At 33.4% G+C, this 24750-nt stretch overlaps 1 long non-coding RNA gene across 1 annotated transcript in view; it reads left to right on the top strand.

Moving 5' to 3' along the window:
- LOC144237652 (uncharacterized) overlaps positions 1–24750 on the top strand; it is a 147938-nt gene that overhangs the window by 107047 nt on the left and 16141 nt on the right. The window contains exon 2 of the long non-coding RNA XR_013336911.1: positions 3–88. This is a non-coding gene — a long non-coding RNA (uncharacterized LOC144237652). The remainder of the gene's footprint in view (positions 1–2; positions 89–24750) is intronic.

Raw genomic sequence — 24750 nt, 5'->3', positions numbered from 1 at the left:
AGGCGAAGATTGGAATCTGAGTCATGGCAATACTACAGTGATCCCTCTTTTCTTTACAACCCAGTCACCACCCTCCGGAGCTGCTCAGGTATTTTCTTTATGTACTTCAGGAAAGCTCTCTTAATCTTCTTGCCTTTCCACAGCCTTTACTGGGTGCTGCATTCAGGTGCTGAAGACTTTATGTGCTTACCGGGATTTGTCTCAGCTAGCTTGGTCTTTATACTGCCTTCTTCTCACCTTTGCTCTGAGCTCAGGAAAGGCCCTATGTTCCCTTCGAGCATCTCTCTCAGCTGTATTTTTCTAGCCAGTCACTTTTACACAGTTGCCATGAACTTAGAAAAGGCCATTGCAATTTATTTCAATTTTCCTGTACTAGTCTCAGCCTTCGAAGAGCAATTGCTGCCCATTCATTAAAGACTCTTGTGTATCTTGAGAAGTTTCTGTTAGCTCTTCTGACCTGCACTCAGTGAAGGTGCCTCAGGACATAAATGGCAAGTGAATTCCTGTGATTGAGATTCTTTAAATTTCTGACCTGTGAGGCCAGCCCTGACATGGCCATTAAACATTTGTTGAAAGTTACACTGGTTGTTCTTTACCATAATCTATACAGTTGACTTCCCAAACACTTAACTACTGTTTGACTAGAAACCTTACCCATAACATAAAAAGTTGATCGTCAGATAATTTGTAGGTTGTATGTATTATACACTATATTCTTACAATAAAGTAAGCTACAGAAAATAAGATGTTAATAAAACAATAAGAAATATGTATTTACACTTTATTATAATGAAAAAATCCACATATAAGTGGACACACACAGTTCAAACTCATGTTGCTCAAGGGTCTGCTGTATGCTGTCGGTTTCTTTTTGCACCATGCTCACAACTGTTAACAGCCATAGACTTCTTTCCTGGAATTTATTTCATACTTTTTTTGCATACTCTGGTCTGGTTTTTCTTTTTTCCTAAATGGGTAGCTTGTGTTCATTGTTAGCGGTGGCAATGGTGATCTTTTGTAAATTTCTATATTCTAATCAGAATGGAAAGCCAAAGTTTTATACTCTGCAATTTTTGCTTTATGGACTAAGTGCATGAAAGGGGCTAATATTATTATTTTATAAGCTCATCTACTATTAAACTGAATTTTAAAAAAATATTCTCACATTTATGATGCCTGATGAAATTATATATGCTGATCCTGGGATATAGAAAATGAGAACAATCTTGAATACATTTCTGATTAGAGAAATATAAAATTAACAATTTAATTTATTTGAGCTGTAATTAGTAATCTGTTGCTGGCCCTTTTCCCATTTTAAATTCAGTGGCTCTTAACTTAATAAAATGAAATAAAACTTGGTCTTTTTATCTGTCAATGGGGCTTTTCTGTTACAGTCTATCAATGAAACACTACTACTGTCCTTCTACATGTAATGACTTTCTCTACTTTTACTTTTAAAATATCAATTGATGAGAATGTCCTACCATAGCATTTCATTAAAACTAATCATTAGAGGAAAAGAATCTCCCAAATATGTATTAATAAAGATACTGGAGGGTTTTTTTTTTTAATATGGTGAAGAAGTAGTGCATTTTCATATCAGTAGACTAAAAATATTATGACCTCTTTTCAATTCCAGTCCTTACATTTTTTTACAAGGCAAAGTGAAAGCTTTATTGCAAATATACACCTAAAATCCATTAAAAGTCATTAGACTTTGCCCTCACACTGGTTTTGCTGATAGAATTATGATCTTACCCTTATAATCTTCCTCTATTAGATAGGAAAAATATTGTTTTAATATTTTCTGGTTACATTAATGTAATAAATATTCTTGCCATGATTAATGGGAGCCATCGATTTTACATTCATACTCAAAATGATTTTCTTAATTAAATGATGAGTGCCACTTTCTTAGACTGCCTTTGCTAAAAGTATTTTAAGTAATCTATTTTTATTTATAGTATATATTTCATTTATAATATATAATTCATGCAAAATAACAAGTTAGGCACATTACATGGTAACATAAATAATTTTTTTGTAAAAGATAGCTATATTTTCTAAAATATTTTATCTATTCTCTTAAAGTTTGACTTAATACACATTAACTGAATTTTCATATCTACTTTTTCATTCTATCTATTGCAAGATCATATGTAGTATACTCTCATAAAACTCTATAGTGTACTTTTGAATGAATGAGAGTAAAAAGGCAAATTACATCTTCATTATGACTTAAATAATTCTAGACAGACATACCACCTGAAAAGTTTTTATTTTTCCCAGAATGCCTGTACAATACTTTTAGAACCATTGAGTCATTGAGTAAAACATTAAAATATAATTGGGTAAGTACCTAACAGTTTGAAGATAATTCTTCCAATAAATCTAAATGATTGATACTTCTATGTTTGTCTCTTATGGATTTAAAATTTCCCCAAAGGACTAGCACCATAATAGTTCTCAAATCTCTTTGGCAAAGGTACTTTGAATCATATAATGTGATGTCTATAAACCAATTTTGTTGTCTACTTTTTTCTATTAATTTAATATTTATATGGCTAGAACCAAAACGATGCATTGTAGCATTTTTTTACACTAAATAAATGTACAGATTGCATTTGGGTTAAGAATAAAGTTATGTGAAATTTTTGCTTGATTCCATCCTGGTGCATAACAGATATTTAGTCAATGTTTGAGTTAAGTTAAACATCTATCAATTAAGGACTTACTTACTTGGCGTGGTAGGCAGCTTCTGATATAGCTCCCAATGACGTGCCCCTCCCAATATTTATGTCTTTGTCTTCTTCCTCTAAGTGTGGGCTGGACTTAGCGATTTGCTTCTAACCAGCAGAATAATACAAAATAAATGATGAGATATCACTTCTGTGATTAGGCCACAAACGACTGTGACTTTCTTGCTAGCCGTCTCTTCCTCTCTCTCTTGCTGTCACTGTCTTGGGCCTCTTCATTGCTTTGTCAGATGAAGCAAGTTGTCATGTTGTCAGATGCTCTGTAGAGAGGCCCACATGGCTGGGAACACAGGGCCAGACAACAGCTCAAAAGCATCTGAGACCTCATTCCAACTACCCACAAGAAATTGAATCCAGATAACAAATGCATGAGTCTAGTCTTCCCCAGTCAAATCTAGAGTTGATTTCCCTCTGTGAGTGACCCAGAGTCAGAAGATTCAGCTAAGACATATTCTGGTTTCCAACCCATAAACACCTGTGGAATAATAATACCTGTTGTTAATTTGAGACACTTGGTTTTGTGAAAATTTGTTATGTTATGCAATAATAAATAATTAAAACAGTAAATACCGTGATGGGGATAAAAATGAATGGGGGAGGAACATTGCCCTAACACGCTAATACATTTGAGAAGATAATTCACAATAAAGTTCTTTGTAGTTTTCGAAAGAACCAACACAATTCTAAATGCCAAATTGACAAAAACTCCTATTAATCAAGTTATTTTAAAATTAAATATTTTACATCATTTTGTTTTTATGTTAAACTTTTAAACTTAGGACATTTTTTACAAATAAATGTATCCTAATATAATATGCTATTATACTTTAAAGCTTTTGTCATCATTTTATTATAATCTTCAACAATATCTGTTTATCTCCCATCCTGATCCCTATATCTATATCACCTATCTATCTATCTAAATATAAATGGAAAATACTTTTTATTTCCTTTGATCAACAATGTTTCAGCATTTTAAAAGCATCTGGAATTGGGCAGCATTAAAATTGTAATTAGTATGCAACAAACATTACATTTTTGATGAATAATTATTGAATATAAATAATTATGAAACTGCACATTATTGAAGGAAATAGAGATCATTTTCATATTACTCTGCATATATAGTTGTTATTTATTATTGCCTGCAAGAATAAGACAAGATTCAGCATCATCAGCTGTTTTCATTTCCATAGTGTAATTGTTAAGAAATCTGGCTGAAGAGAAAAAGTAGAAAGAACTGAAAAGGTTTGTTTTGACAGTATCACTCAATTATTTGATTTCTTCCTATGTTATATGCCCCAAATTTCATACATCCTACTTGAATATTTTTTAATTCAAATAATTAGAAAGCACAGAACTATCCAGCTATGATTATTTATTTTCTCAATCCCAACACTGATATTTCAGATTGTACTTTTAGTCACTAAAATATAAGCTACATGAGGCGAGAGGATTTTTTTCTGTTTTGTTCACTTATGAATCTCAATAGTACTGGCAATATAGTAAGATTCAGGACAGATGAAAAGTAGTGGCTCAGGTCATGATCTTGCAGTCTGTGAGTTTGAGCCCCATGTCAGGCTCAGTGCTGACAGCTGGGAGCCTGGAGCCTGTTTCAGATTCTGTGTCTCCCTCTCTCTCTGCCCCTCCCCTGCTCCCGTACCATATCTTTCTCAAAAATAAATAATCATTAAAAAAAATTTAAGGACATAGGTNGGTTTCCAACCCATAAACACCTGTGGAATAATAATACCTGTTGTTAATTTGAGACACTTGGTTTTGTGAAAATTTGTTATGTTATGCAATAATAAATAATTAAAACAGTAAATACCGTGATGGGGATAAAAATGAATGGGGGAGGAACATTGCCCTAACACGCTAATACATTTGAGAAGATAATTCACAATAAAGTTCTTTGTAGTTTTCGAAAGAACCAACACAATTCTAAATGCCAAATTGACAAAAACTCCTATTAATCAAGTTATTTTAAAATTAAATATTTTACATCATTTTGTTTTTATGTTAAACTTTTAAACTTAGGACATTTTTTACAAATAAGTGTATCCTAATATAATATGCTATTATACTTTAAAGCTTTTGTCATCATTTTATTATAATCTTCAACAATATCTGTTTATCTCCCATCCTGATCCCTATATCTATATCACCTATCTATCTATCTAAATATAAATGGAAAATACTTTTTATTTCCTTTGATCAACAATGTTTCAGCATTTTAAAAGCATCTGGAATTGGGCAGCATTAAAATTGTAATTAGTATGCAACAAACATTACATTTTTGATGAATAATTATTGAATATAAATAATTATGAAACTGCACATTATTGAAGGAAATAGAGATCATTTTCATATTACTCTGCATATATAGTTGTTATTTATTATTGCCTGCAAGAATAAGACAAGATTCAGCATCATCAGCTGTTTTCATTTCCATAGTGTAATTGTTAAGAAATCTGGCTGAAGAGAAAAAGTAGAAAGAACTGAAAAGGTTTGTTTTGACAGTATCACTCAATTATTTGATTTCTTCCTATGTTATATGCCCCAAATTTCATACATCCTACTTGAATATTTTTTAATTCAAATAATTAGAAAGCACAGAACTATCCAGCTATGATTATTTATTTTCTCAATCCCAACACTGATATTTCAGATTGTACTTTTAGTCACTAAAATATAAGCTACATGAGGCGAGAGGATTTTTTTCTGTTTTGTTCACTTATGAATCTCAATAGTACTGGCAATATAGTAAGATTCAGGACAGATGAAAAGTAGTGGCTCAGGTCATGATCTTGCAGTCTGTGAGTTTGAGCCCCACGTCAGGCTCAGTGCTGACAGCTCGGAGCCTGGAGCCTGTTTCAGATTCTGTGTCTCCCTCTCTCTCTGCCCCTCCCCTGCTCCCGTACCATATCTTTCTCAAAAATAAATAATCATTAAAAAAAATTTAAGGACATAGGTTACCTCTTTTCCTTCCTCCCTCCCTCCCTCCTTCCTTCCTTCCTTCCTTCCTTCCTTCCTTCCTTCCTTCCTCCCTCCCATCCTCCCTCCCTTCCTCTTTTCATCTCTTTTTCTTCTTTCTTTCTTTCTTTCTTTCTTTCTTTCTTTCTTTCTTTCTTTCTTTCTTTCTTTCTTTCTTTCTTACTTTCCTTCTTCCAGTAAAAATAGAAGAAATTAAGTATGGAGGGAAGGACTTTGCATTTTATCTAATGATGGGCCTTTTCTTAGGTGACTTCTTTTATGAATTAGTACACATTGAAACGATTTGAAGATTGGCAAAATTAAAATGGTTGTGCATCCTGTGTCCCCCAGGGCATGGATAGTCTTGCATGAAGGCTAAGATTTCCTTATGCCTTTTTCTTTTTTACCATGCTAAACACAATTCACTGTTGAAATAATTCTGAGACCTATAAAAGGCTCTGTACTTTGTCAAACCCACATCCTGAGATCTTTTAGATCATTGATTTACGCCTCAAACTTCAAACAGAATTTCAGTCCTCATGAATGTGTACTTAGAGTACACATTTCTTGTACTTAGAGTGTTAAGATAATAACTATATGCTATTAATTCAATCGGACAAGCTGGAAATCTCGAAGTCATCTTAAAACTATAACTCTATAGAGTCCATTATAATAAATCATCATGCTAGATCTGTTTTACTATCTATTAAAATGGTAGACACTTCAGACTTTCTTTCTGATACATTCACCAACATTACTATAGTTCAGTCGGTAAAATCTTCCCTGGGCTTCTGTAATCGTTTTCTAATTGTTTTTCCTTCCTTTAACATTTCTGCCATACTAATCTATCCTCCAAAATGTTTTTCATGTGGTTGGTATATCCAAATTCCTCAAAGGCTACTCATTATTTAATGAGAAAATCAACATTATTTAGCCTAACTTTGTAACACTCTTCATGGTATGACTTTCCTGTTCTGACAGATCATGATTATGCATTGCCTTAAGTTTCCTGTATAAAACAATGTAAGGCTGCAGAGACAAAACTGTGACTAAGTCACTATCCTGCCTTGAAGGAGTACACAGCTTAATGACAATGAATGATGTTTTTCTCCTAATTTAATTTTTATTATTTTAATTTTAATTTAATTTAATTTTTACTTATATTTTAAGTCTCAATTTAAAAGTGTTCATCTTTTAGATTAACTTGGCTTTTCAGGCAGAAATAACTGGTCGTTTAAGTATGACCACCATAAGTCTTTTAAATGCATCTAGTACATATAGAATTTGAAATACTGCATTTTAGGTGTTTGTATACTTAATATCCTACTAGGCTATAAACATCTTCAGGTTGGTAATTTCTTTTTCTTTGGTTTTCAATCCCTTCTACTATGAAGATTTGAGCATGTAGTATGTGCTTAATAATATCCATTGAATTAACAAGTGCTTGAGTGCCAATCCACTGAAAGCTATTGGTATATTTGCAAACTATTTTCTTTATTTTTAGATCATGTAAAAATTGTTGGACTATGCTAAATTGTACCAGAATTTGATAAAAACAATGCTTTATTAATGAAAATCAGTGACAACACATATCCACATCCTATTCAGTGTGAAGGCTATATTATTTGAATGCAACCAAAGCCATCTAGGTGAATCTAAAGATATACCAAAAGAAGCCTTATAAAATAAAATAAGAGGGGTGCCTGGGTGGCTCATTCAGTTAAGCATTGGACTCTTGATTTCGACTCAGGTCATGGTCTCCTGGTTCAAGGGAGCAAGCCCTGCTTTGGGCTCTGCACTGGTAGCATGGAACCTGCTTGGAATTCTCTCTCTTGCTTTCTCTCTGTCCCTTCCACACTTGTATGCTTTCTCTCAAAATAAATACATAAAATTTAAAAAGTGATAAAAATAGAATAGAATGGGAAAATGAGATTTATGACCAGTATCTTCTGCCTTCCAGGACAATTAATTCTTTCTTTACTGAAGCATACTTTTTTTTTTTCTTTTTGGTTCATATGTTTCTATTTTCAGCCAAAGAACACCCCCTCCCCTTTCAGTCCCATTACCCACTATAAAAACAAAATCAAATGGTCATAGATTTGGTTATCTAGGGCATATTTGCTAGTTCACAATGTGCTCTGTCTTCAGAAAACTGTTTAAAGGGATCACCATTGCTGCATAAAAAGTAAGTGCCCCCTATGTAAATTGGCGTTTGCTTTTCTGCCCATCATTGATTTAAGATCATTTTAATTCCAAGAAGTAGAAAACTCAATTCAAACTTATTTAAACAATAAAGAGAATATATTGACTCTTATAATTAAAATTGCTAGGCACAGTTTGCTCAAGGCTCTGGCATGGTTTGTTTAAAATTCTCTGAGATTGTGATCCCCCTGTACCAACTTCCTCTTTGAATTGGCTTCTCCCACTTTAGCAATTACAAGTCTCCAATTAACAGGCCATCTTGTGCACAGCAAGCTTTTCACTGAATGGATCATGGATGGACTTAATCCCTCTAGCCAAGGGATACCATGCACTAATCATTTTAGGTTTGGTTTGATTGGAACAATCACTATGGTAAGGGGAATGGGATTTATTAACTGATTTATGGTGTAACTACCCCATGGGGAAATGGTGGCATGAATGTGTAAGTATAATTACAATAAACAGTATAAACTATCAAAAAGGGAAAATATTGACCTGATTCACTTTTTCAGAATTACTGCTTTTCACTTATATAGATTAACAAAAGATAGTCTTTTAATATATTGTCTATCATATTCTGGATTCAGCTATTTATCTTATCAATTATTTTCCCTCTGCTGGTTGCATTCCATCAGCATGCAAAAGTGCTGTCATTTATCCCATATTTCAAACAAACAAACAAATAGAACTTTACTTTTTCCTCCAAATACTGCCTTATTTCTGTCATTCATTTGATATCAAAACTCCTCAAAAGAATTTTCTGTATATATAATTCTAAATTCTCTTCCTCCATAGTTTTCTAAATGCATTCCAATAAAAGTTTTGTCCCCATTATTTTTTTAAATTCTGTTTTGTTTATTCATTTTTGAGAGAGAGAGAGAGAGACAGAGAGAGAGCACAAGTAGGTGAAGGGCAGAGAGAGAGGGAGATACAGAATCTGAAACAGGCTCCAGGCTCTGAGCTGTCATCCCAGGGCCCGGCGTGGGCTTGAACCCAAGAACTATGAGATCATGACCTAAGCCAAATTCAGATGCTTAGCCAACTGAGCTACCCAGGCCTCCCATGTCCCCATTCTAATTAAGGTTACTAGCCACCTTTATGTTTCAAAATCCAATGGGTAATTTGTATTGCACGTCCTACTTGACCTATGAGGAACATTAGATCAGGTTGAACTCTTGCTCTTTCATGACATGTTTACTTTATTTGGCTTCTAGGACAGTATAATCTGACTTTTCCCTACAAATGCACTAATTGCTTCTTATTTTCCTTTGTTAGCATTCTCATGTCTAAGAATCATTAGTACAAAAAGACCTTGAGTATTTTTCTATTCATGCTAGTATTTTTTCATCAATGCCAGTATTGTGGTAATTTCATATAATTTCATGGTTCTAAATACCATCCTCATGATGGAAGCTTCCAAATCAATAATTTGGTATTCTCATATTAGCCATAGGTTAATTATAATGATCTAATCAAAATGTCCATTTAACTAAGCAGAATCACAAACTTTATATCCTTAACTTACTCCAAGTTCAACTCTGAATACCACATGCAGAAATAGGCCTGATATTCCCTATCAAAATATGGGAGAATTCCATCTTTCTACTTACTCATGGCTAAAACTTTTGGATGTATTTTTTATATTCCTCTACTTGTGACAAGGCCATATGTAGATCCTCCAAATTCCTATTTTTTAAATGTATTTATTTAAATTCAAGTTAGCTAACATACAATGTAGTGTTAGTTTCAGGAGTAGAACCCTCTGCTTCATCACTTACATATAACACCTAGTGTTCATCCCAACAAATGCTCCCCTTAGTGCCCCTCACTAATTTAGCCCCTCCCCCCACCTTTGTTTCCTCCAGCAACACTCAGTTTGTTCTTTCTATTCAAAGTTTTTTATGGTTTGCCTCCCTCTGTATTTTTAACTTATTTTTTCCTTCCCTTCCCCTATGTTCATTTGTTTTGTTCCTTAAATTCCACATATGATTGAAATCATATATTTGTCTTTCTCTGCCTGAGTTATTTTGCTTAGCACAATATACTCTAGTTCCATCCACATTGCTGAAAATGGCAAAATTTCATTTTTTGATCACCTAGTAAATCTCCATTGTGTGTATGTGTGTGTGTATATATATGCATTTTATATATATATATATGTATATATATATATATACTATATCTTTATCCATCCATCAGTCTATGCACTTTTGGGCTTTTTTGATAATTTGACTATTGTTGATAATACTGCTATAAACAACGGGGTGCATGTTTGTATGGAACCAGAAAAGACCTCCAATAGCTAAAGTAATGTTGAAAAAGAAAAACAGAGCTAAAGGTATCACAATTCCAGACTGTAAGCTGTATTACAAAGCTATAATCATCAAGAGGGTATGGTACTAGCACAAAAAGAGACGCATAGATCAATGGAACAGAACATAGAACCCAGAAATTGATCCACAAAGCAGGAAAGAATATCCAATGGAAATAAAACAGTCATTTTAGCAAATGGTACTTGGAAAACTAGACAGTAACATGCAGAAGAATGAGCCTGGACCACTTTCTTACACCATACTCAAAAATAATTTCAAAATGAATGAAACACCTAAATGTAAGACAGAAAGCCATCAAAATCCCAGAGGGGAACACAGGCAACAACCACTTTGATCTCAGCGTCACCAACTTCTTACTAGACATGTCCTTGGAGGCAGCAGAAAAGCAAAAATGAATTGTTGGAACCTCAACAAGATGAAAAACTTTTGCATAGCGAAGGAAACAATGAACAAAACTAAATGGCGACTGATGGAATGGGGGAGATATTTGCAAATGACATCTGATAAAGGGTTAGTGTCCAATCTATAAATAACTTATCAAACTCAATACCTCAAAATCAAATAATCCAGTGAAGAAATGGGCAGAAGCCCTGAATAGACATTTTTCCAAAGAATATACCCAGATGGCCAATTGACACATGAAAAGATGCTCAGAATCACACATTACCAGGGAAATGCAAATCAAAACCCAAATGAGATAGCGCCTCACATCTTTCATTCAGAATGGCTAAATTAACAGCTCAGGACACAACAGATGTTGGTGAGGATGTGGAGAAAACAGAACATATTTGCACTGTTGGTGGGAATACAAACTGGTACAGCCACTCTAGAGAACAGTATGGAGGTTCCTCAAAAAATTAAAAATAGAACTACCCTTCGATCCAGCAATTGCACTATTAGGTATTTATCTAACAGACACAAAAACGCTAATTCAAATTCCCATTTTGGAGAGACACCTGGGTGGCTCAATCAGTTAAGTGTCCAACTTTGGCTCAGGTCATGATCTCATAGTTCATGGGTTCGAGCCCCGAATCAGGCTCTGTGGTGACAGCTCAGTGCCTGGAGTCTGATTCAGATTCTGTGTCTCCCTCTCTCTCTGCACCTCCCCTGATCGCACTGTCTCTCTCTCAAAAACATATAAAACATTAAATTATTTTTTTCAAAATACCTATTTTTTTAAATTCAGCATTTGCGGAACTTTTTTGTGTCCACTGATCAATTGAAAAAAATAATACTTTTAACTAAATTTTGGTTAACATTACCTCTTTTCTCCAGACCCTGAACATGGTTTATTATCTAATAAGAGTGGAAATTAGGGATAAATAAATAATTAATGAGGATTTTAAAATGTTTTCTATTTACAATATAAATTGTGTCTTCAAGAGAGGTTAATCAGGGGCTCCCAGGTGGCTCAGTCGGTTAAGTGGGCGGCTTCGGCTCAGGTCAGGATCTCATGTTTTGTGGGTATCTGTGCTGACAGCTCAGAGCCTGGAACCTGCTTCAGATTCTGTGTCTCCCTCTCTCTCTCTCTGCCCCTCCCCAGCGTGTGCTCTCTCTTTCCCTTCCTCTATCTCACTCTCTCTCTCAAATAAATAATTTTTTTTAAAAAAAGACACCATTCTATGCTTTAGAATTCATTTACATAAAAAGCTGTAAATTAGTTGTAGTTTGGGTTTCAAAATCTTATTCATGAAATCATTAAAACAAACTGCTCCAGTAGTTTCTATCATTAATTAAAAATGTCAATGAACTATTTTTAATTTTTTATTTTTTTTAACTTTTTTTTTTTTTTTAATTTCTAGGAGAGAGAGAAAGACAGCATGAGCAGGGGAGGGTCAGAGAGAGAGGGAGTCACAGACTGAAACAGGCTCCAGGCTCTGATCTGGCAGTCAGCACAGAGCCCGACGCGGGGCTCGAACCCACGAACCACGAGATCATGACCTAAGCGAAAGTCGGACGCTTAACCGACTAAGCCACCCAGGCGCCCCAGTGAACTATTTTTTAATGCTTGGTTCCATTCCCCAAATCATGCAATCAGCTTGTTCTTTCCCTAGTACACTTATGTAATTGTTTTAGTTAAAAGCCTACAGTTTATACTTTAGACAGTTAAATGACACAAAGATGGATTGCTCTAAGCAGCCATTCATGGTAATTGAAACAGTGTCATTTGCAGCATGTACAAACTATTGGAGAAGTTTGAGCGCTGGGTGCACAACCTACTCTTCACCCTTTGTAGAAAAATTTCCTGGATCCTAAGAATATATTGTGTTCTCTATACTATCTTGTGACTTTCATTTTCCATGAAAGCATGATGAATGCATTATATACAAATTCCCAGTCCTTCTAGTAAATGCAGGGCACAGCCATTAATTAAAGTGTGACCATCCCAATCTATAAAGTGTGCTTCAACCACACTGGCAGATGTTACCTGCTTCATTTCTCTTTGTTCCGGAAGGTAACAAGAAAAATAATTAACCTTTCCCTCACTGAATGTGTACAATTGTATCTCTACTTTATAAAACATTTAAGCACATACACACACACACACACACACACACACAGAAAGCAAAACAAATACATGAGCAAATCAATACACTAATATGATGTTATCAATGTAATATGCACATTCAAAATATATTATTAAACTTTATCAGCATAGATATCTGATTTTCAAATAGGTATATTTTATTTATTTGTTTGTTTATTTTTTAATAGTTTATTGTCAAGTTGGTTTCCGTATAATACCCAGGGCTCATCCCAACAAGTGCCCTCCTCCATGCCCATCTCCCCCCTCCTCCTCTACCCCACCCCCATCAGCCCACAGTTTGTTCTCAGCATCAAATAAGTATATTTTAAATATATGTAATATATTACCATTAAACCATATAAAAGAATTTGGTACTTATGGGACCTGCTAAAAGTTAGCCAATTACAAATTTACATAAATTTAAGAAATGTTTCTAGTGACTTAAGTAAATAGTTCAGATAAACAAAAATTGCCTGTGTTAACAGTTTTTTCTGGTTCAGAGGCAGATAAATGCCAAATTTCTACCTGTGTCTGTATCATTGTTTCCTCCTACATTTTAGCCAGATTCTACTAATAAAAATAATTGTACCACATTCTGTTATTGTATAGAATTCTAACAAACTAAAGGAATATGATAACTGAGTAATTATTCAGTCAATAACAAAGCATAATTAGTAGTATCTTTGTAAGTATTGATAAATAAAAGTATATGACACTCACTTCCTTAACTACGCATTAGGGATAAATAAGCCCCAATTCTCTGAAATCTTGGGGGGGGGAAAATTGTGCTATCTCAAATATGCATGTTTCCAATTAATGAATGTGAAGGGTGCCATAGCATAAGAGGGCTGAGCCAATCATAAATTGCTTGCCTAATACTTTAAAGACTAACTTAGATTTCCTCTGACTTTGTTGAAAAACAGAGTCCAAAAGAGAAGTTTGAGAGAAATCAAGTAAAAGTCTAGGAAGGGCCACCAATGTAATGTATCTTTCTTACCACCTCCCTGCCAGAGCATCTTGTTACTGTGGCAATTTAGGCTTTGGATCAAATAAAGTTAAAGGGATGTGCAACTATACCATTTTTCTTTCTCACTTTTGCCTATAACCACCCCTATTTAAAGTGGACTTGACAAATTACAATTATTCAAGACATGAGAGTGGGCTCTGAAAAAATTGAAACAACCCCATCTCCATGTGAAAAGCATCTGCTCATGTTTCATGACCCAATTCTTTAAAATTTGAAACTCCATTGACAATCTCAAGCTGTTCTCACCCTTCACTTTCTAACAACATATAGATACTTACCACATTGCATTAGTTTTATTGATTTATATGTATGTCTCTTTTACTACATTATAAACTTTGATGATAATGATAAGGAACTTTTGTTTACAATTTCCCACAAACCAAACTGTGATTAGCAGATGAAGGACACTCAGTAAATTTTGATGAAAAATGAATGAATGAATGATGAGATAATTTTTCTAACATATTTTACAATTTTAGTACTTTCTTAGGAAGCATTTAACATCCCCATGCACAGTGTGTCATTTTAATACTTCAGAATCTGTTTCCACTAATATGCATTTCACTGAGGAAATACTGGTTGAATAAATCAAACAAATTTTGAAGCAGTTCATTCCAAACTATTAGACAGTATTAAATGGAATTTTAACTCAGTCATATTTATCATGTTATTTTGAGTTGGAGAAAGTCAGTGGACTGTAGGGGGAAAAACTAATGAAGAATTTTCATATTTGGAATTTGACTGGATAATAGAATGGTCATTTGTTTCCTATGTGGTTTTGTTGTGTCCCTTACTCATAATAAATTGTATTCTCTCAATTGCTTAAATAAATTGTTAATTTGATTAAGACAATTGTGTTGAGTATACATTGTTACTGCAAATGAAAAAATTCTGACATACAGTGATGAAAACTACTGTATGGAAATGTGAATGGCTTCTTGAAATAATTTTTACTTATATTCAGTCCATTTCATGCAGAAAAATAACTATTCCATAGTAACCATGTCTAACAGTTTGAAAAATTACTTGAAAGCTGCTTTTGTGCAGTCATTCAAAGTTTTGTTTCACTATTAACTTTATGGTTAAAAGTTAAAATTTGGACTCGAATAATCATAGGGAATTTTAATAACATTTCCAGATCTCAATATTCCTGACCCAAAACTTCTAGAGGTAAAAGCGAAAATGCTACATTTCTCACATTGTATGAAAACTATGTGAAAGAAACCAAGAAAGTATGAATACACTTTCAGTTTTGATAGTAGGGAAAATTAGCTTTTTCAAGAGTAAACACAGCTTGGTGTTCAATATAGTAGTTGAATATGATTGTATCGTTGTTTTGAAATATGTTTCTGTCTTTGTGTATATTTCTTTTGTTTTCATTACCAAAGACTAAATATTGCCTGAATGGCCTTGAAGTAATGGTCATTTATATCTCATGGGAACAGGTCTTTAGAGACTACAAGTGTATCAAACTGAAATGAAGAAAGAAACAATTTTCTAATCTCATATACAGTTCTGTATTTCCAAGGGGAATCAGATAAAACATTCGTGACCTTCCATCTTTATTTTTAAAAATGAACCATGATTGAAACATTTATATATAATACGTTCTTTAGAAGAGACCTTGCTGATAACAGGGTTCTAAAAGATTGATGCTCAGAATAAAAACGATTTTGACCTTCAATTCCTAACTACACAATGCCTTTGAAAAGAAATCTTTGAAATTTCAATAAAAACCATATTTAACATATAGCATATGTTGACTGGGCATATTGTTTTATTACAATAACAATATAGGTTAGAAACTATACATGTTTGATATTTGCACTTACTATTTAGATCAGTACAAAGTATGGTCACAGACAGCATAGGTTGACAGCCAAACTTAAAGGATACAATGAAACACAACTTCAGCATTGTGCTGGGGCAGAGCTACAGCCTACTAAGGAATGATAGAGGGAGAAGAAAGTCCAACAGAGAGAGATAGCAATCAGAAAGAGTCCAGATTTTTATGGCATAATGGCTTTGGGCAAATTCCAAGTCTATAACAGTCAAAGAGGAACCAGAATATGAAATGAAGTAAAATGTTTATGTGGTTTTAGAATGAAAGAAACTGTAATCACACTTCTTCAAAAAGCTAACCTTTGAAATAGCCTTATATTATGAATGAAAAGAGAAACAATATTTATATGATATAATAATCTTTATTACCAAACCAATTTTTTTTAAAGTGGAAAAATGTAACTGTGTACAATGGCTAGTATTTCTCAAGCTCAAGACTCAGAGAGCTACTTAATCATATTACATATCACTATGCCCAACCATATCTTGAAGGTCAAGATAGCTAGTCAGTATGAAAGGTGGCACAGGTTATAAATTTCTAGATTTATCTGTCAAGCAAAGCCAAGGTCAATCTTTACTGTTTTCTTGATAGTTCACTTGATTATACCACTTAGAAGCAGGTCAGTTTTGGTGACTGCCATGATGGTAACCCTCATGTAAGGAAATTGCCAAATCACAGCCTTGATTAAGGGAGTGTCTCAGAGAGTTCTCTGGGGATAGGTAGTTATGTTTTTAATCAGATGAAACAGCCATCTTGGTAACAGCTGACTGAATCTGAAATGGTCATTCAACCCATGGCAGAGAATCTATAGGCTTGGCAGTGGCCTATAAGCACTGCTTGACAAGAAGGCTTTACAAAATAGGGATCATAGTTTTTACTGGGCCAATCTCATTCTCTTCAAAATGTAAATTGGAGATGTGAGAAGAGAGAGAGAAGAGAGCTAACAGTGGAGATGACTGGGTAGCAACAGAGAAAGATTCTGAGAATGTAGCTGCAATACAGCAGTGACTAAGCAAACACGCTGCTGGAGGGTTAAGAATATGATCTCGACTTTGGATCTTTTTTAAATTGCTCAGCTTTTTAGCTTCAAATCTATCTTCTTGTCGTCACAAGTTCCTTGCAGTTCCTATTGCAAACAAAATTCTATCAATTGGGTTATTAGAGTGCATATTTCTTTTTTATAACATTGTTTTTACTTTCCTTAAAACCCATTACCATTTGTAGGACCCATTTTAGCACTTAAGAACCTACGATTTTATTCAGTACTGTTTCATAACCTTATCTAAACTCTATCTTCTAGTGCATAATGAATATTGGCCACTCCAAAATTGTCAGTAATTAACCTATTACACAATTAAAAGATATTATGAAAATTCAATGATTTTCCAGTTTGTAAGAATTTCAGTTTTACACATACTATTTACTTTGCTCCTCACAACAGCTCTGTGTTGAAAGTAAAGTCTGTTGATTCTTCAACATGCTAAGGCCACAGATATTAAGGATATACAAAGAAAATAAACTATCTCAAGGATGTAAGCACAGAATTTGTAACTCCAAACCCAAATCTAATATCCCTTCCCATATACTATAGGGCATAAAATAATATGCATTACAATGTATTTTAAATGTATATATTTAGAACTTAACAAGGACAATTTTTCAATTAGTAAGCTGCTTCTGTATTCTTTCTTTTCTTATGAATTTTATTTTCTTACTAGTCTTAATAGCGAGGAAACATTAAGCCAACTGAAGCTAGTTTAATGATTTCAAAAAAACCCACAGTGTGTTTATGGTATAAAAATGGTTTATATCAACTAACTTTTAGATATCTGAAGACACAGGGAAAACTGAAGCATTCATTTGATCACAAAACTAGTACTTCAATCCGAATTAGAAAATGATCAACTCTTGAATTATAACATGAATGCATATAGACTCACATGATTAGATTGAAGAAAGTGTCATAGAAGATTGAAAAAAATTTTCATAGTTGCAGAAAAATAATTTCAGTAATGAAATTTTTGATTTGCTTATCATTTGTGTTGGACTGGATATTTGTGCCCCCACCCTCCAAATTCATATGTTGCAACCCTAACCTCCAATGTGATGATGTTAAGAGGTAGGGCCTTTGGGCGGTAGTTAGGTCATGAGGGTAAAGCCTTTAAGACATTATAGTGTCTTATAGTGTCCTTATAAGAGACAGACCAGCTTGTATGTCTCTTGTGTTCTCCCTTTCCCCTCCTAATCTTTCTTCCTAACCCTCTTCCTTTACCTCTCCCTCTCTCCATCTCCTGCTCTCTCTCCTCTTTCTTTCTCTGCTCTATGAGAATACAAGGAGAAAATGGCCATCTGTGACCCAGGAGAGAACTCTCACTAGACACCAGATCTGGTACTGCCTTGATCTTATGTTCCCCAGCCTTTGAGAAATAAATGTTTGCTTTTTTAAGCCACCTGTCTATGGTAACTTGTTACAGATGCCCAAAATGACTGAGACATCCTTCATCTCAACTGTTCACATACACAGGCCTTGCTCTTTGGAAAGAAATGTTATGGATTATAATCCATATGGAAGACATATGGATTATAAAAGAAGCCATCTACAACCATGGATTCCCAAGGAATGTCATAAGGGCTTTTCACTCAGCCCTTATATGTTCTAAGAAATTTCCATCTGCCCCTTCCATGATACACAAGTATTATACCTGCTATAATAATGCAAAAACAAAACAAAACAAAACAAAACATAAACCACTTATCATTCTGTTCCACCTCTTTACACATATATTTTCTTGTGGGCAGTTGTTCAGAAGATCATCCCACATACAAATTCTGGAGAAAACAAAAGAACTGCAGTGCAATATTTAAAAGAAACTTTCCAGAATTGATAAAATGTCCTCCAGGAATTTTAGGTATTTTAGGGTGAAATCATGCTGAAGAAAAGGTGATTGACATAAATTTGATGCTGGTAAAGTTTTCATCTGGAGCTTTTCCTTGTGAGAAAAACTAACCTTGCATTCCACAATCTATCTTCTGATGAAACCTTGATTAATCCATTCTATGAATATTGATTCTTCCTTATTTTAGTGAAGTTTGGTTTCTAAAACTACCATCATAGGATTGTGGGATAATTGCATTTTACGTATACATTCGTCTTTTCAAATCTAAAACTTTAAATTCTGAGATTCTTATTGAATTGAATCTTCTTGGAGGACTTGCCATGTGGGTGAAAAAACTACATCTGCAGAACTTTGTGTTTACTTGAATGTGAATCTATATTATCATCCTTTGAGACTCATTGAGATTTGAGGAGTTGTATTTTTGTTTGTTTGTTTATTATTTTTTAATGAGTTACATTTTAAATGCCTTAAGTTTTTTGATAAATTTGGGAGAAAAAAGAAAAACAATGACAGTTAAATTTGTCTTATGTACTTTAGCTGAATAGTTTCCTCATTGTTTTTGACTGCATTCTGATCAGTATTGCTAGATATGCATGGGAGGATTAAATGTATGTCACTTGCTTTTGCATGATAACAAAATATTGCTTTTTATTGAAGGATAATTTAACAGCACATAAGAATGTCTCTGTATGGAAGAAAGCTGTGTTTCACAGTTTCCTGTCATGATATTTGGTATTTTCAGATTAGTTTGCTAGGTCTGCATATATGAGATCTCTGCAGTAGCTTTCAGGGAAGAAATAGCAGTGTTAGCGAATTGTAGAGCCACTAAAGAAAATAAACCAGATTTCATCCTGTGTTGTATTGTAAAAATTCCTCCACAATGTTATATAAACTGCAAATCTGACTCAATTCAGTTCACCAAATGTCTTTATTTCAAATGATTATATTTCCTTTATAAGAATAGATTTATAGAATAAATGAGAAAACAATAGAAAAAGAAAATAAAAAGCAAAGGAGAAGACTGAATAGGTAATGAATCTGCTCCATAAATCTATCTCTGCCTTGTTCTTGGTTTAACTGTTCTCTTCTAAAGCAACATTAAGACTACTCTTATTGATCTCATCTTGAAAGATTACTTAAAATGCCTCTGTCTAGGTAGTTAGGTATTTTGGTGGTTGTTCACAAGTTCTGTCTGAAAGCTACACATTTTTCATTTTAGCCTTTTCATTGTACAGTTTATTGACCTTCCTTTAAGGTTTTCATTGAGTTTATTCACCTTTGTACTCTCTATGCTATCACTGTGTTATTTTTCTTTGTTAACTTCCTTTCCTCTTCCCCCTTTCTGACAAATATTTTTCCTCTAGCTCATTTGTTCTTATTTTCTTCACTGTGTATAGTTTTTGTTTGTTTGTTTGTTTTTGTCTATGTACTGTTGCTGGAAGTGAGAATGACTGAAAGTTTTAGCATCATCACCAGGAGCACAGTATTCTACCATTTGTGTGTCAGGGAAAACAAACAAAATCTTTATTTATGTTTATGACCATATTTTTATGGCAAAATTTCTGGATTGAAATAACTTAAGAATAAAAAAGAATGTGTGTCCAAGTTAGAAGTAGCCCTAAATTAGATTCAGATATAGCTCTTCTGCTTTAGAGTAAGAAGACATATCATCAGTGGACTTATGCCTCAAATTCTTCCTGTAAATACATCAGATGAAAGCTTGAGCTGGACTCAAAGATTATATAGAACTAGAATCTGAGCTGTTTAACCCTGTTTTTCTCTCAACCTGACAGAAGACTTAATGAGTTGCAATAACATGTATTTTTGTCTATGCTTCATTAGTATTGTGTTATGCATACAAAAAAACATTTATAATATCAAATCCTTTTTTAAGTAAGAAAAAAAGAGGATACTTTAAGATTATTTTTAACTGATATAGGTTATTACTTAATTGATAATCATATGCAAAATCATATACATCTGGGGAATAACAATATCAACATGGAATAAAACAGTTTACTATATAACTCTGTCTACTGCATTTCTTTGTTTTATATTGTATTTCACAATATAAAATTATCTGTTGAATGTAGATATAAATTTCAATGAAAAATTATTTGTTAAAACTCTGTCATTTAAATGTTCAGAGATTAGATACAAGTTTGAGTGGTTGTGGTAGTGCAATTTATTGTACTGAAGCTAATAACTATCAGTATCTCAGAGGGCTCAGCATCAGACACAGATGATTAACAGTGTGTATGGGGAGCTGCATAATCCAATAATGTTTTCAGCTCATTACTGTATCATGCTATTGCAAAGAAAGAAGATAGGAGAAGTGTAAAAGAGTTGACGATTCTTTAAAACTAGGAGATAAAGCATGCAGCTGTTAAGACCCTGACAGAAAAGAGTTGGCACACTTCAGGGTGCTTGGGTGGATCAGTCATTTAAGCGTCTGACTCTTGATTTCAACTCAGGTCATGATCCCAGGGTCATGGGATCAAGCCCTGAATCAAGCTCTGTGCTGGGCCTGGAGCCTGTTATAGGTTTTCTCCCTCCCTCCCTCACTGTCCCTGCCTTCCTCATGCTCTCTCTCTTTGTGTGTGTGTGTGTCTCTCTCTCTGTAAAAAAAAAAGAGTTGGCACACTCAAATATTTTAATTAATAAAGAGACTATTTAAATAGTGAAAGAATGAATACAGAATTAAGAGAACCAAGACAACTTGGTCACACACTTAACAACAGTCTAGACAAAACCATTGGTAGTATACTTAAATTATTAAAAATCTCCAGTGTGCCAAAATCATGAAAATAGTTTAGTGCATAGGGAGAAATTATAAACATCACCAAGTGCAAATCTCATTGTAATGCACAACATTAAAGCATTTCCAAAGCCAGTGCATTCTACATCAAATTTAATTATTATGACATCCTTTTTTATGGTTTGCTGAAATTTCTCCTGATACAACTTCTACTCTTTGCTCCCACTTCTGCCCTGTAGAGTCCAAGTGAATTATTTTGTCCTCTAGAAGGGAAAAATATATGTAGAAATATTTACTCCAGAGTCAAATAGTCAAATTTTTGAGGATTTAAGTTATTTTTAAACTCAAAACTAGTTTGAAGGACATGATAGTCTTTCTTTCATTTCCCATTATTGGATATGGCAAGTTCATTTGCACATTACCTCTCTGCTGTTACTATAAACTTCCTATGCACCTAGTTAAGGCCGTTTTTTTACATTTGAAATGGAGAACTATGCTAGAAATTGCACCAACATTTTTTTCTTTTCTAAAAATTTTCTTTAAAGTTTATTTATTTATTTTGAGAAAAAGAGAGCATTTGGATATGGGAGGGGCAGAGAGAGAGAATCCCAAACAGTGCAGACCCTGATGCAGCTCTCAGTCCCATGAACTATGAGATCAGGACTTGAGGTGAAATCAAGAGTCAGAAACCTAATCAATTGAGCCACCCAGGATCCCCTCCATCATTTAAAAAATCTCTTAGGCATCTTTCATTTTCTGTTTCTACTAGAGTATTCCCTCCCACCAGACTGCAAACATACTGTTACTTTCTACATTAATATACATGGAATTCTTTGTCTCCCACTTCCAACTTCAAGTAAGATTCTTTTAATCTCATTAACTTTAGATCAAACATCATTAAAGTGTACATCCATAACACTGTTTCCTATTCTCTCTCTCTTAAACAAATTCCAGTTAGACTTTTGATCTTATCCTTTCACCAAAGATATCTATATCTATTCAGTATTATGTCAGATTCACTAGTTATTTATGATTCTCATGTTTCTTGACTTATCAGAAGCAGCACTTGTCAATGTTGATCTTACATTCTTTCTTTTGACACCTTTGCTTAACAAACAAGTTCCCATATCTTGTCCTTTCACTTTCTCTAACCACTGTTTTATTTGTTTTTTAAACATTTTTTAATGTTTAGTTTTGAGTGAGAGAGAGAGGAAGACATAGTGTGAGTGAGGGAGGGGCAGAAAGAGAGGGAGACACATAATCCAAGGCAGGCTCCAGGCTCCAAGCCATCAGCATAGAGCCTAATGCTGGGCTTGAACTCACAAACCACGAGATGACAACCTGAGCTGACATCAGACACTTGACCAACTGAGCCACCCAAGCACCCCTTTCTAACCACTTTCCTTGATCATACTGTCTTAGTCTTCATACATAGTCTTCTTCATATTCCAAACTCCAAATGTTTGAAAGTTCTTGGGCTTAATTCCTGAACCCTGATTCTTTGGGTAATTTAATAGCATCAATATATTTGAAACTTAATTCTTGATGTCCACCAACACCAAAATTATTCCTCTTTTAATATTTCCAATGGAAAATATATGCTGAATAAACAATGCTTATTGTTAAACCAACCATCAACTCATGAGTCCTTTTGTCAGAAAAAAATATGATCACAATTTCTTAATTCAAATAAATATTTTGTAAGTACTTTGAACAAAATTACAGAAAACGGTGAAATAATTTATGGGACAAATTTTTATGACAGAATACTAAAACCAGCTAGGACAAATAATGTAGGTGAAAAAAGCTGATTTGGTCTGTTTTCATACATTATTAAAAACTATACCTTAATACTTTATTAAGAAATACAATGTATTTTCATTATTTAATCTGCAATAACACTGTGTGGCATTTAACTCAATGTAGGTATTTATGGAGTGAGGTCTACCATGTAAGGTCTTTTCTATAAATATGCAGACTTATGGTTGATAAACCACAAATGTTTAACTTTTGGGTTACATGACACATATAGACATTCAAAAAGACCCTCATTTCCTTTCCCATCTAAGTCCATCCTGGGACTATCCTCTTTATAATTATTTAAATGACCATAATGGAAGAAAACCAGAATATGAAAATTGCCTTCCCTATCAAGCTTCTATAAAATAGATCAAACTAATAATAACTGAAATACTTTAATTTTTGAATATTCAATAATAAAATAAAAAGATAAAAGAAGGTTCCATTTTTTTCAGAGAATTTTTAAAATATGGAACTAATTGTTAATTCTTGTTGAAATATGACTATGATGGAAAGAGGCATCTTTATACTGTCTAGAATGTCAAGGAAGTTCAAATTTTATATCACATTGTAAAGCGTATTTTCTTATCTACTTGCTATGTAAAGTGACTGAGACAATAAATTCTACACAAAGTCATATATTTATAGCAATGAAAGAATTTTGCAATTAGCGGGGAACCTATAGCATTGCTATAATAATTTTGTAATTAAATCCCAAAAGAATTGAAATTTCTTTTTAGCTTTTGTCGTCACACAAATTTACTTAATAGATACACCTGTTGCCTTCTTCCTTAGCTACTTACCGTCTACATTTTAAAATGACTATTTCCAGCAATTATAATTATTTTGAAGAGGCTGGCTTTCAATGAGTTGTATGCTGTCATAAACAGAAGACCCAAGCTATTTAAAAAATGGACTTAAAATATTGAGATGTTTCTGATTAACATTATTATAATACTAAAAATGAAACAAATCAAAAAATTTTTAAATTATTCTTTATTCTGTTCTTCCAAGTCACAACATCAGAACTTTCATGCAACCTCTAAAACAAATTCTGATCTAGCTTTATTCTTGACATAGAATTAAACATATCCATGATTATACAGGCTGCTGTAATAGGCATTTTATTGTTAAATATCACCAGCTCCCAAGATTCTATTAGCAGAAATAATAACATTAATTTCATATTTAACTGATATCCATCTTATTGAGGAAAATGTACTCATAATTTTATTTGCTCATGGTGCTAATAATTTATTTTCTGAATGTGTAATTTAACCAAATTGAAAGGACATATTCAAGCATTTCTATTTCAGATGATAGTTTATAATATTTTTTAAAATTTAGATGATTTTCTCTTTACTAATTTGAATTATTAAGATACATTGTACACATTGCAAAAACAGGATCTTAAAAATTGGGATGTTTTATCATTAATAATAACCCTTAATACAGAATATTTTACCTCTCTTAAATATTGAAAATTTTAAAAATCTAGTACCTTTCTCTTTGTAGATAGATGTATAATTAATAGATATTCTTTCTATGTATATGTCTCACCATACACACACACACACACGTGTATATATATATATATATATACATATATATATATTCAAAGAGAGAGA

This window comes from Crocuta crocuta, unplaced genomic scaffold (genome assembly GCF_008692635.1).
Source record: "Crocuta crocuta isolate KB4526 unplaced genomic scaffold, BGI_CrCroc_1.0 scaffold235, whole genome shotgun sequence".
In the NCBI taxonomy this organism is placed as follows: Eukaryota; Metazoa; Chordata; class Mammalia; order Carnivora; family Hyaenidae; genus Crocuta; species Crocuta crocuta.
Note: the sequence above shows the minus strand (reverse complement) of the source record. Positions and strands in the feature narration are given on the sequence as shown.